Here is a 14,498-nt window from a genome sequence, read left to right as displayed (position 1 = left end):
CATTTTACCAAGATCCAAATGAGTGAAGCTTAAAGTCAACGCTTTTTTTCCTTTTTTGCCATTCAGTTTGATCAATAGCAGCTTCAGCTTAATCTGGTAGTCTGTTTTATTTTGAAAGCCACACATGTATGCAGTCTGTGTTGCAGGTGATTAAATGCAGTGATCCCATCTCACTCCTCACTAGTGAAGAACAAGCAGATACTTTTGGCTGCTCCCTTATTCACATGGGGCCAAAACAGCAGGTTGAGCCACGTGTTTGATTTGGCAGATTTTTTATTTTTTTTTATTTTAAATGCCAGATGCCCTTCCTGACACAACCCCAAAGGGATTTGTGTCCCGCCCCCCGGGATTGAACTGGGGATTCTTTTCTTGTCAGGCAAATGTGTAAACCACTGTACTGTGGACCTAATAAGGCTCTGAATGTTTGTCTGAGTATTCTTTCCTTTCTCGACTTTATCCAATCTACTTCACACTTGGCAGGTGCAGCTGTGAGTTTTTTGCAGCACAGTAGCCAAACTCAGATTCACTGATAATTAAGATTTGAAATAAATGTGAAAACTGGTAACAGTTTCATCCCTAACAAGCACTGCCTTTGAAGGGAACTGGTACAGATCTTAGATTTTTACTATAACCCCCCCCCACTCAGTCCCCGTCTGCTTTACTTTAGATGATTTTTCCTGATTGACCATGCCCAGACACCTCCAAACTTTTATCTTAATAGGAAAAACTAGGAAGACAGAACAAAATTCTCAACTAATCAATAGCTCAACTTGCTACTAGATCATGTAAATTTAGAGAAATGGACTTCAACTTAAAAGAACAAAGTGACCCAATTTGAAAAAAAAATGTGGTTTCAATTTTTATGTTATCCAGAGCTGATTCGTCTTATCATGCTCAGCATGTACTTAGAACAAAGACGTGACAAGATAATCACATACTGCCCTCCATGATTGGTACAAATGTAACCCTGATTTCTGGTCGAGGTAGCGTTCTCCGGGCTCTCTCCTTCTCGGGCGGTGGGTGTATGGCGGGTTACAATTGATCTTAAAAATAATCTTCTATAATAAACACCAACTCGGCAGGTCAGTGTGAACTCAACTTTTTACTCTGTCGTCACTCCGACGCACACCACACGGAAAAGCCAATGTTGCACCAAAAACAGTCCCACCGTAAACTGTACAAGGTAGGAACTAAAATTACTTGTCACAAGGTTCAATAATAACTAACTTAAATGTTACACATAAAATTATAAGATGAGGCAAATGATAATTAATTATATAATAAACTCAATTAGGTAAAATCATGAATATTTCAAAACTTAATGTGCAACACAAATTTATATTCTAAACCACACAAATTAAATGTGACCAAAAATAAATATGTGCCATAACTAAGGTTACACAAACACCCACCTTATACCCTTCACTGTACTATTTCTGTTTGTTCCTATGTTTAATGTGACATTGTCATCTGTCTTTGTCTTTTATTTATATGCAAAACAAGTAAACTAAAAACTATTACCCCCAGTCAGCCCAGCACAGAGAGGGTTAAGCCAGTCTGAATGGGTCTGTGGCTGTCAGCTGACCTTCGGTTGTGGCTCTGGGTTGAATTTGTGTGCGACGCTGCTGGTCTTTGGTGAACACGGCACCTTTGTTGGGAGGTGGAAATTTAATTTAATCATTTTGACATTTAAGCGTTATTTAACCAAATGCACGCTGAGGAGAGAGAAAGAGGGCACGTGTGGGCGTTACAGTTTACTCTTTACTGATTTTACTCAGTGCATGCACGGGCAACTTACCTGTGTCTAACACAGACCAATGAGAGTCCTGATAAAGGCCTAAACAAAACTAAATGATGCTCATGAGAAAACCTATGAATAGAGCTTTATTTTTGAAACTTATCAAACTGATACAACACAGCACAGAGGGTTGAATACAAGTACAAGCTTGCATGTGATATGTCTGATTTAAATAGTAATTTTGCAGATCTAAGATTACTCTTACACAGCAGCTTGTCTTGTGTTGCTAATAAAGAGTTTTTCTGTAAAACGTGTTTTCTGAAGGTTTCAGAGTGTAAAGTGATTATGACGTTGCTGCAAGCTGTAAGTTTGAGTCAGTATCAAGGTGTGGTCTGGAGACTTGAGTCTCAGTGTCGTCATGAGGGGAGGAAAATATTTATGGTGTTCTGTGTCACCTCAGGCAATGGAAAAAAAAAAAGCGAGCCTAAATTTGTCCTCCTGTGCAGGCTAAATTTGTAGCAGGCTATTTCAATCTCGCACCCAATCTTTTCTTAAGCATAAGTGGAGTTAATCAGCGTCATCACAAATCTCCGAGTCTTTGATCGGCTCCTGGGAAATGTTGGTTTTGAGCTGCTTGGAGCTTTTTAGCTGCTCTGTAGGTTTGGTCTCGTACTCACGAGCGTGCATGTCATATGACGGTCATGTGGCTGAACAGTGCATTTGAGGTTTGCATCAGCACGTTGTGCATAGCTCCCAATGCGGTGTGTGTGTGTGTGTGTGTTTGCATTCCTGTGCGATATTTCCCATCACATGCTAACTCTTTGTGTGCCAGTTCTACGGTGTGTTTTTCCTCCGTCTTTGTGGCTGCCCTTTGCGTGTGCGCTCAATTGAGCTTAAGTACTTTGCCTGATAACTGAAGTGTGTGTGTGTGTGTGTGTGTGTGTGTTCACTTTCTAATTTCCTGTTTGCACCTGTTGTTACTTTCTCTTTTAGAATTGTGTGATTAAAATTAAGATAAAAGCACGCTGAGAAAACAAAGACAATTACGTGAAGACGTATCACAGGAGGAAAACCACAGCTGCAGGTGAAAATTTGAAGTTATGATGGCTGAATTACATTTTGTTGCCTCAGCTCGAGGGCTCTGGTGTTGCATATGCGTGCTTATTGTTACACTTTCATGACATTGGGGACATTTGAAACATATTAAAACGTCTAGTTGTGCATTTAAATAGTGGAATTCACTCAGATGCAATTTATGCTTAATAACAGCCATAAACATGAGCATGGGTACACACACTTACAAAAAAAAAAGGACATATTTACTAAATGCACAGGAGCTAAAAACACTGTTTCACTGTGTTTGGCAGTGCTGAATGATTGAAACATAATGGGAAGAGGTGACTTCAGCTGGTCCCAAAGCTGTTTCTGCTTGATTTGTAGCCAGAGGAACATTATTATAGTTAAAAGTGAAGAAACATTAATGAACTTCAGTCTTTTAAATGCCAAAAAGATAATAGCATTGTTTTGGGAAAACAGAATCCCTCGTAGAGCAAATGTTATGCACTGGGTAAGACAAATGATGTCAAGCCTTCCAGTACGAATGGCATATGTACTGAAAATCAAAACAAAAAGCCTTTCCAACTTCCTGCATCCTCATACGGAGGCATTACATTTTGGCTTTTCTTATATCTTTCTGTGCCCTGTGCTCAATACTTTGGTAAACAATGCTGATTTTATTGTATCATCCTGTAAAATAACCCCATTATCCTCATATGAGGACATGCAGTACTTTTGATTCAAAAGTGATGCTTAGTTTGTATTCTTATCAGGTCCAAATAATCCCAGGTAGCTGGGAGAAATTAAAAATGCATCCCAAAACAAGAGTTCAGGTCCCAGGAGATTAAACTTTGTTTAAAAGAAAAAAGTAGCTCTAACAGATGATGTTAATGAATTGCTGTAAGCCATGCAGTGTATGGTTTATTGTACCATTTGAATGGAGATTCACCTCTCCCTCAGCTCTCACCTTGGTTAGAAAAATAGAGGCACAGACAAAAGCGCAAGACAAGAGGCAAGCAAGCTTTTATCAAGATGACGTCAAAACACAGTGGACGTCAGTACTATCACCAAAGTAGCAAATTCAAACATATGAGGAGCTGATAGCTTGTAGCGGTTAGGATTTTCTCAGAAACCAGAACCCGCTGCCGGTCATAGTCTACAGTTTTGGAGGCCGGCGTCTCTCCTGACAAATAAAACAGCCCATTCAGAGCAGCTCGGCCGCTGGCCAGTTCCAACCTGTCTCTCCTCATCAGACAGGCCTCCGTGCTGCCTGTTTCCTTTCATAATGGCTCCACTGCATTTACTGCAGCTCAACAGCACTAACAGGTGTGGGTCACTTGGCTTGTATGTGAGCGAAGCATGCAGCATGCATGCTGTACGTAGGCTCACTTTAATAAATCTCTCACAGATGTAGAACTGTTAGTCTGCTTCTCTGTCTCCCTCATATCACACAGGAATTGAAATATGCTGTTTTCAGTTTAGAGCTCTGTTTTTAAAATGTTACTGCAGTGGAGCTAAGAAACAGGAGGTGTTATTTCAGGTGTCCTGGATGTAAAAGTCCCGGTGGGTTTTTGGTGTCAGATGACTGACATTTGGAGCTCTTCCAAGGCTTGAAAGGCATGAAGATTAAAAAAAAAAAAAAGTAGTAAGTAACCTTGAATATATCTGAAGGGACAACTGCATGGACATAAAGCTTGAGGGACGTTAAGTACAACCTACATGGTCCATATTAGTGATCAAATTTCAATTACAAAACTACAACAGTTGCAATAGTTAAATGAATGAATAGTACAAAGAGAAAAATCTAAATATTCTCAGCTTGCGGCTTTTTGCAATGTGAGTTTTGCATGGATTATTATTTTGTTCAAATATTTACATTTTGTTTTTTTTTACTTTATCTTTGATCAGTTTCTGATGAATTAAACACTTTCTTGTCATAGAAAATTGGACATGTGGGTCATAAGTAATGTGCATAACTGCAACTCCAACTTTGACCACCTAGAGTTCTTGAGGGACAGACGTGGTGAAAAGAATCAGGGGACTGTCTCCAATCAGGGGCCCAATTTTAAAACTTTTCCCCACCGGTCTAGGTGGATAGACCCCAAAGGCAGCAAGAGATGAAAATAAATGAGAATGAGCAGAAAGATTGTAGGTACTCAGCTGGCTTTACTGCTTGGCCCCTGATAATAATATCATCTATACAAAAAGCTAGAAGCTGTGTACTTAAATCTGTGACTCAATTTTCAAATGTTAGATGGTGTCGCATCAGTTATAGCAAACCATTTGAACGTGTTTCCATGCCACCAACAGAAGAGCTTAGATGGGTTTCAGCAGTGCAGTATCAGCATGGTGACCAGTAAATGTGGATCTGTTCAGCTAATGTGTCCATGTACCTCCAGCATTGCCACCCTCCTCCCATCCACCCTCATCCTCCATCCCCCTCCCTGCTGTGTTTTTACTAGAGCTGTGGAGAATTTCATTCGGTTTGGAGGCTCAGCTGCTTTCGCTCTCTTCCCCATCCCCCATCTTCCCTCTATCCATCATTCTCCGCAGCTCTGGACACAGCAAATTATTACCCTGCACACCGCTTTCCAGTCTGACAGGAATCTGCTGGGTGACTGCAGGTATGAAAAGTCTGAAAAAGCTTTGAATGCAGTGTCCTCAAAAAAGGCCTCTGATGGTATTAGAAAGTCTGGAATTAAATTAGCAAAAGTCATGCATATTTTCTCTCACAGGCAAAGACAGTAATGTTATTTGTAAAGTGTTTTTATGTGTGATTGCTGGCTGTCAGGAGACATTATATAAATTAAATGTGGGACTGTGCTGCAGGAGGCTGTTAAATCCTTTCTGCAGAGTATCAGTCTATCCATCAGATCTTTTCTAAGTCTTGCTACTAAATCCAGCAAGTTCATTGGCTCATAATGGACCAGTTTCATCAAAATGAAATAAATATATCTGTTTCATGTTGCCTTAATGAAATCACATAGAAGTTACTACAATATACTGATAGATAAATACTTAAATATGATATCATTAAAAATAATTGTCGGGCATTTCATCCCTGCTGGATTTCAGTCGTACTTTAACATTTTGGCAGCTAAGAAAGTAAAACAGGAATTAAATTTCATTGCTTCTATATTGAAAAGGTCATACTTTTTCTTTTTTCTTTTTCTTTTTTTTTACTCCAAATCCTGAAAACATATTGGGAGAGATGATGTCAGTGTTTTCTTGTTTTTAATCATTTAAGTCAAGCTCAAAGTGAAGGGTCCACAATAAGCAAATCCTATTGAAATCCATTCATTGATGCCTAATTTGTATAGCTCATCATCCACGCTGAAATGATGAAACAGTAGGATATGGCTAAATGCCATCTTTCTCCCCTTTGGTCAGTAAAAACAAAACTGTACATCACAGGCAACATCAGCTCAGTTATTCTGCTCAGTCTCAGCTCATTAAACCTCCCTCCTCTTCTCTGAGATCACTTGTACTGTTTCCAAAAACAGAGGCTCGCAGTTTATTCTCATTTCCCTTTTTTTTTCTTGGATGTTTCTGTTGTTAGATTGTTTTTGCTTGTCGCTGCTTATGAATGCAGATACCTTTTTTTTTTAAAAAAAAAAAGCAGACTATAGATGATGGTCTCTACATTGCATTTCAGCAAACGTGTCGTCCCTCATCACAGACTGTCGGCCTGCACACAGCTAAAGCCTGCTCAGACGTGATTGGTCAATTTAAGTCAGACTGCAAGCAGACCACAGACAGAAAATATAAATTTTGTCCTCAGCCTACAAATTCTGCATGTTCATATACAGAATTTATAGGGATTAGTTGATTATTGGTGAGTCCAAATGTATGCTTTCTTCTCTGTGTTCTGTGACAAAAGAGTTGAAAGGAGGTGTAAGTGTATCTAACTGAAGTCTCTGTCCGGTGTTTCTTTTTTCTTTCCACCAGTATTTTCTCAGGTCTTGGGAACAGGTCTCATACTGGTCTGTGAGACCTGCTGCTCAGCACGTCTCAGTTCTGCACCTGAAAAACGAGTCTCCTTGTTAAAGCTCCGTGTTTCTGTGTTTATTCTCTGCAAGCGGAGTTAAACAGGAGGATTCATTTTCATGTGGTTCCATCTGTTCTTAAAACTGGTGGGATGTTTGTCAGTGTTGACTTCTTGTGGAAAATCAACATTTTTGAGGCACCTTCACTGATTGTTACATTGATTGTTCTGTAGTTCTCTAACGAAGGCAACGAGGTGTTTGGAAACCCAGCGGTGGCTTCACTGAGGATCACATTCACAATGTTTTCACTTGCAGAAGCTTTACGTTGTCTGTAACTGCTAAGTTTTATTTTCATCCAACCTTAAGCAGCAGCTACCTGATACATTTCCATCACAGCCCACGTGGTACTCTGGGAAGGCCATTCTAAGACTTGAATGTGCATTAACACTGCTATGCTTTGCATCATTATCCTGATAAAAGAGGCTTTATTATCTCTTGAATTACTTTTAGCTGATTTCTTTAAGTTCATAAAAGTTGATGGTCCAACTGTACCATTGTAAGAAAAATAGCCTGAATTCGATTTTCCTCAGTGTGGTTTGGTTGGATTTCGGCACATAAACCATCAGATCGATGTAGGCAGAAGTTAGACTTATCCAAAAAATATGTCTCCAAAATCTGCAAGTTTAATCTTAGCTGCCTCATTATTTGAGTTGTATCGGTGATGGTCAGTGAGCTCTGAAGTGATTCTTAATGCTGTTTCTTGGTAACTCACCTGAAGAAATGTCATCATTTTGGGTTATTATGGGATAAAGTTTTAATGTCATGTGTTGAATAGATCATTTTAGAGGCCCTTCTGTTTGATGTTTATTTTATTTATTTGTATGAAGAACAGGATGTTGCGCAAATCACACACCACAGCGTGCATAACCTGAGTTAATCTGCAGTGCCGATCCATAGATAGACAATTAAAATAGCTAAAACTCAGTAGCACATGTGCAAAAGTTGCCGACTTCTTTGCAAACACTTGCTGCTTCTCACCAAGCAGTTGAATAAATTGAAAACCATGTACATCTTTGCAGCCAATTTCCCCTGACAACTGCTCACCAACCGGTTGGGGAAAACCCATTCTTCCCTAGTGAACGATGAGTACCAGGGTGTCGCCGATTGGTCTCTAGGGCTGTGTGACTACAGCCTATGGTCTGAATTATCCTTCTGCATCACGGTATGTACGTAACCGGAAATCCCCGGAAATTACCCTACGCGGTAACCTACGACATAACTACACATCAGGTTAAATCAGCCCACAAGGATTGTAATTACCCCGTAAGGTTCAGAGGGGATTTCCGGCTACATACGTAAAATCTGTTTTTCCACATTTAAGGATTTAAGTATAGGCACCTTGCAGTTCCCACTGGATGCTGCATGTATTGCCAAGTGCAAAGTGGAAACGTGAGGTCACTGAGGACCTGGGGAGCCTGATTATGTAACCATTTATAAATGAGTTCAAGATCAGCAATCAAATAAAATCATCCAAGATCTTCTTTCTTTTGGTTGGTTTAAAACTGCACTTCACTTGCAGCGTGCTTTGCTCCAAATGCAACCGACTGCTAAATCAAACATCTCCACTCTTGCCATCGGTGTGTGTGTGTGTGTGTGCGTGCGTGCGTGCGTGTGTGCGTGCATGCGTGCGCGCGCGCGCGCGCGTTTGTGTTTGTGTGTAAGAACTCTCCTGTCACCACTAGCCAGTCTCTTTGTGTTGCATCCTCTCTCCCTCTTTTACTGTCCTTTCTTTGTTGCAGCTTCCTTTTGCACCTACATGTCAAGTTGTTTCACTGAAACAAAACAATGGCACACATTCTCCCACAAACAAGCTTTGTTTCACGCCGCCGTTTGACTGCGGCGCTGCGCAGCGCTGATTGTTGTGTTTACAGAATTAGTCCAATTTTGAGTAATAAAGGGAAAAAATGTTTTCCTCTTTCATGTCGTCAGGAGAGCGGCAAGCAACATGTGTCACACTGGTTGTTAATGTTGTGACACTAAATGTCAAAATATCTCTTTGATATCACTTTAAAGCCGTGCATTGTTTTTCAGAGGCTTTGATCTGGGTCATGAATAAAGCACAGGTTAGCTTTTTCATCAGGCCACTGCTTCTTTATGAAGTGAAGGGGGATTTAGAGTTTTTCACGGGCAAATAATGCCTTGTTTATAGCTGCCTGTAATATCCTAACGGGGTAGATCTCAAAGGATTAGTCTGTTTGAATCTGTGAGCTGTCAAAAACAAATCTTATCTTCAGCTATTTTGAGCCATTTTTCAAGGAAAAGCACCTAACATTTGCCGATTCCACCCTGTGAAATGCTGTAACTGTCCAGCTTCACACTACGAATGGCTCCTAGGAGAGATTATCACAAAACTAGACTTTCACCTGAAGAAAACAAACACACTGATAGTTTTTATTTTTTTGCCAATTCCTGTTCTCCTGCTGCTAAAAGCTCTGACAGGTTTAGCTGTGCTCGTGTGAGACAAACAGAGCCCTCCTTGAAGTTAGAGCCGTAAGTGGTGCTGTAGATTCTTTTTAAAATTCAGTAAATTTGAGGGGGAAAAAAAAAATAAATTATTTGACTAATAAATCACTCGCACATGCCGCTCAGATGTTGTTGACCTGGATAGATGAACGAGCCTGATGGAGGCCACCTGTCCTGGAAGGAGAGTGATTGACAGAGGAAGAAGGGTAGCGAGAGCTGCGATCTGTTCATCCGTCTCTCCTCCAACACCTCCCTCGCCAGCGTTTTCTCTCCTCTATTTGTCTCTTTTTTTGGGGGGAGCCAGAGGAATGTTACACATCTGCAGTGTGGTGGAAGTTTTGTGTGTGCGTGTGTGTGTGTGTGTGGGTGTCAGTTTATGTTAGGTGGTGTTTGCGCTTGTGTGTATTTGCCTGTCTTTTGTGTGAGTTTGCTTTGAAGCCAGAGTGGGTGGAGGCGGGGCGTGGGGGGGGGGGGGGGGGGGGGGGGGTTTAACATGTGTGTGTGAAATGGTGGGCAGCCAGTGTCATTATTTCTTCACCAACACCCACCCACCCCCACCCTCGCCGTGTACATGCATATTTCATGGCAGTGGACGTTAATGTCGCCGCTGGATTGAATGATAAAACTGTGGATTCCCCCCTGATTTCTGTCCAAGTCTCGGGATATTAAAGAAAACGACACTAAATTCAAATCCAAAGTATTGTTCTTTTTTTTTTTTTTTTTTTAAAAAGACATCTAGATTTTGAAAAATCCATCAAGAGACAGCTGCTGGCTGTGTGCTGCACCTGTGATTGAGCTTTCTGCTGTAGGAGCCGTCTGTGTTTGACTGATGTGTTTTTAGAACTGCAGTGTACTTCAGACCAAAGGCATCAAAATTACATTCACATATGGTCGTCTGCCTTCTGTTTTCTACCTTGACTCTGTGCAGCAACAAAGGACAGATCTCTGTTCTGACTGGTAAAATTTGTCTACCTGTGTGCGAGCGCTCGCGTGCATTATTTACATGGTGGGGATCCACCATTATTTTTGGGAACAAAAAGCGAGCCCTCGTAATGTAAATCATTCAATTTAGGGCGCAGACTCGCTTTGTGGTTAGAGTTAGGCAAGTAGTGGTTAGCGTTAGGGGAAGGAAGAAATGAATGTAAATCAGTGCAATGTCTTCTGAAGTGATGGAAACACAACTGCGTGCATGTGTGAGTGCATGGTTATGCATATGTGGCAGCTGTACACAAGATGCAATGTTTGGTCTATAAACAGCAGCCTGTGCTCTGTCACTTTGAGCACTGTGAAGCTTGGTTGGAACCCAGATTGTGTAAAATGGTTTCCCTTTCCTGCAGGCACTAAACAACCCCGTAAACTGGGTCATCGCAAAACACTAACTTTTAAGAACCTTGTGACAGTCTAGAAAATCAACTTGTAACAACACTGATAATCACTTTATAGTTTCAGTCATTTTTTTTTAAACAAAATTGGCTATAACTTCCAATTTAGTTGTTTCAAATTTGAGTATTTGGTGGCTTGTGGCAGCACAGAAAATACACTCACCAGCCACTTCATTAGGTACACCTTGCTAGTTTGAGATAGTTAGTTGCTCAGCGCTGTGTCAGGCTGATGTCCTCTCATGCTGGACTGAGTTTTCAGAGCATACTTTAATTTTGTCCAACATATTCACAGAAACGATCCATATTAGGCACGATTTTGACTTTACAATTTCCTTTTTGGAACTGTAGTGGTATTTTACAGCAGTTTGCAGTGTGCCACTGGGCGTGGACATTTTGGTTCAGAATGCTCGTGTGTGATCTCGTGATTCTCCCGTTCACTCGAGACTTTGTGGGGAAGTGACGTGTGTATTATCCTGCTGGAAACAGCCATCAGAAGTTCGGTACACTGTGGTCATGAAGAGGTGGACACAGTCAGCAACAGTAGTCAGGTAGGCCGTAGCATTTATGGGATTGTACTTTTGTATTGTATTCAGTCGGTACTAAGGGACCCAAAGCATTCCAAGAAAATATGCACCATAGCATTACACCACCACCACCAACCGGAACCACTGATATAAGGCAGGGTGCGTCCATGCTTACATATTGCTTACGCCAAATTCTGACCCAACCATCTGAATCTTGCAGCAGCAATAGAGACTCATCAGACCAGGCAATGTGTTTCAAATCTGCTGTTATTTAGTTTTGGTGACCTTTTGTGAATTGTAGCCTCAGTTTCCTGTTCTTAGCTGACAGGAGTGGCCCCCGGCGTGGTCTTCTGCTGCTGTAGCCCATCTGCTTTAAGTTTCAGTGTGTTGTGTCTTCAGAGATGCTCTTATGCATCTCTTGGTTGTAACAAGTGGTTATTTGAGTTACTATTGCCGTCCTATGAGTTTGAAGCAGTCTGGCCATTCTCCTCTGAACTCTGACATCAAAAGGGTATTTTGACCCTGAGAACTATCTGACATCTTACAGACCAAATAATAATTTTTTTGAGCAGTATATAGATGTTCATATATACACAATATATAGTACTTTTTCAAAAAGTTCTGGGCACCTGATGGCGAAAAAAGCTAACCATACCCAGTTTAAATTTGGCTGTAATTAACGCTGCACCGCTTCCAGTGCTTTTGCTATTTTTAGATATTTAGCTTCCTGGAAGTGCTGTTCTGACCACTTTAGTGAAAATCAACTTGAATTTTATTTTTGGAAAGAGGAAAAAAGTACAAGGCAAATCTGACAAGTAGGGCAGATGGTGAGCAGTGGTTGTATTGTTTTGGACAAAAAAAAAAAAAAAAAAAAAGCCTCCTCCCTTTTCAGCATGTTCTTCCATTGAGATCATTAAACGCAGCAGAACCCCAGACTTGTTTTGCCTCTCATTTTATCAGAAAATGTTTTGTATGGTTTCAGATAGTTTCATCCTGCTGTTTGAAGTCGAAATTTGTTTGCTGCATTTGCAGCCTCTGAAACCTGTGTGTGCAATAGTGGAATAAGATTTACTGTAAACTGTAACACTTTTGAGTTTCAGTTCCATTCAAAACTCCCGTTAATATAGTACGCCTGTTTTAATTATAGAGTACAGTCCTGTGGTCAAACTAGACTGAGACGGTTCTTTCACACCTGGGCAAAGTGTGCTAAAAATGAAGTGAGATTAGCATGTACATAATAATCATGTAATATTTGTTTTCATTTCTTTCCCCCTCTGCTTTTCAAATGACTTCAAGAGCTGACAACGTTCCGGTCATAGAGGTCGAGAAAAGTTGCTCCGAGGAAGCAAAACAGAAAGTGTTTGCGGTGCGGGGCATTTCCCTCCTGATGTTTGTGAAATTTAATAAGCAGATTTTATAAATGGCATTAACTTTATTGTTCAAACATGTTTCCGAATCCTACTGATGGACTGCTGTGGAGGAGACAAATTGGATTGTGTGGGTTAAGTAGAGGGACAGAAAATCTATTTCCGCAATGAAATTGAGGTTCGCTGTTTGTTTTCCAAGTGTAAAAAGTTGCTGCTTGTGGTTAGGTCTCAAAAAATAGCGCACAGTGATCATGTATGTCATTTTAAATGTCAATTAAATGCAGAACCTCTGGCTAAGGCCAAAAGAGTGGGCATCAGTATAAAGAGCAAAATGAAATCTCGAAGGCTTAAATGTTTAAACCTTTATAGACACATGCAGATGCTGTTCATAAAAATAAAAACTACTGCGTGTGTGATCAATTAGTTTAATGAAAACCAACAGACTGGGCACCAGCAGACCTGTGCGCTTTGTCATTTCAGGGGCGTGTGTTTGTGTGCGTCTGCATTTTGAGCTCCTCTGTCATTAAAGGAGATGAAGGGAGGAAGTTTATCCAAGGCACTCTTAGCCTGCCCTGTAGGTGTGTGTCTTTAAGGACTGTGCTATGATTTGCTATATGCTTTCCTCATGTATAATGGATGCTAGTTAATGAGCTGAGGTTTCATTTAAGCCTCTTCATTCACCCACTCCTTGTCTTTAGATAAAAGAGCATGCGCGCAGCTCTTTTGCCCTGATCATTGTTTGCTCTAACAATCTGACAAAAACATAAAAGTATTGTTTTATGTCTCCTAGTTTTATGCAGAGTATCTGAAGCTTCAAACACACCAAGACTGAAGTGACTGATGTTCCTCTGATTTCATTTAAAGAAAACACAACCTCACCAGTTTTATTTTGAGGAAGCTGTGCTTATTAAAGATACTTAAGATGGATTGATCTCAGATTCCGTAAAGTGCTCGTTACAATCACTGACGGTTTAATTTAAAGTCTGAAGATTTATAAGGCAGCATTTCAGCAGCAAATCTGCTTGTGCTTACTGTAGTTTGGACCGACCCCAAAGCTACCCCACCCCTGTGTTTTCCTGTACCTACTGCATCCCACTACCCCTGGGAGGTACAGCCTCAGCCTCACATTGTGAGCCGGTAAAAGAGTCCTTTGTTAGTTAATGCTTTTATTTCTCTTTTATCCAAAAAAAAAAAAAAAAAACCTTGCTGCATCAAACAAAAAACCCCTGCACAGTGCAGTGCACTGCTTCCCAGTGTGAGTGTTCTCTGCAGCACTTGGACAGGTGCTGTTCTCATGCACAGGTTAGAAATTAAGCTGTTCTGACTTTTATGGTATGCGCCTCAGTGCCAGGAGGGAAACTGTGCATCACGTGTGTGTGTGTGTTCTTTCTAAACATCTGTGAGGCAAAGTGTCAGCTGTGCCAAGCTGCAGTATATCACTGTACAGACTCAGCTGTTTTTTTTTTTGTTTTTTTTTTTGATGATAGGAAGCTCAGTTGTCTGACCAGTTTGAAACAGAATATAAATTGAAATCACCTAATTATGCCTTTAAATTTGAATCCATATTTTTATTTTTAACATCTAAACATAGAAATGTAAAACAGCCAAATGTCTTCTTCCACAGTGACTTCCTCGTTCGTTTCTCTCTGGGCAATCCCCAACTGATCTGAGGCAAAATGAGAGTAACATGTAAAAACAGTCTCTGGCCACCCATAAATCTGTAGCTCTGTCAGGTGCGTTGCGTTGAGCGTGTAATTTACACACTCTGCTCCGAGTGGATACTTGTCTTTCGACCAAACCACTGTTCAACAGAAGGACCAGTGCTTTTTTTTTTTCTTCCTAATCTTGGGTACAAAATAGCTTTTTTTTTTTTTGTTTTTTTTTTTGTCTTATACAATGGCGTATACATTGATAAACCTTTT

At 40.6% G+C, this 14,498-nt stretch overlaps 1 protein-coding gene across 2 annotated transcripts in view; it reads left to right on the top strand.

Moving 5' to 3' along the window:
* The window catches only part of LOC115774711 (E3 SUMO-protein ligase PIAS1-like), a 60,841-nt gene that overhangs the window by 10,579 nt on the left and 35,764 nt on the right, over positions 1–14,498 (top strand). The window contains exon 2 of one of the 2 annotated variants that reach the window (XM_030722108.1): positions 5,348–5,418. The exons of the other annotated variant lie outside the window; for it this stretch is intronic. The gene's annotated coding sequence lies outside the window, so the exon portion shown is untranslated. The remainder of the gene's footprint in view (positions 1–5,347; positions 5,419–14,498) is intronic. 2 annotated transcript variants of the gene reach the window in all.

The sequence above is a fragment of the Archocentrus centrarchus genome, chromosome 3, assembly GCF_007364275.1.
Source record: "Archocentrus centrarchus isolate MPI-CPG fArcCen1 chromosome 3, fArcCen1, whole genome shotgun sequence".
In the NCBI taxonomy this organism is placed as follows: Eukaryota; Metazoa; Chordata; class Actinopteri; order Cichliformes; family Cichlidae; genus Archocentrus; species Archocentrus centrarchus.
The sequence above is the reverse complement of the archived record's forward strand: the minus strand, read 5'-3'. Positions and strand labels throughout refer to the sequence as shown.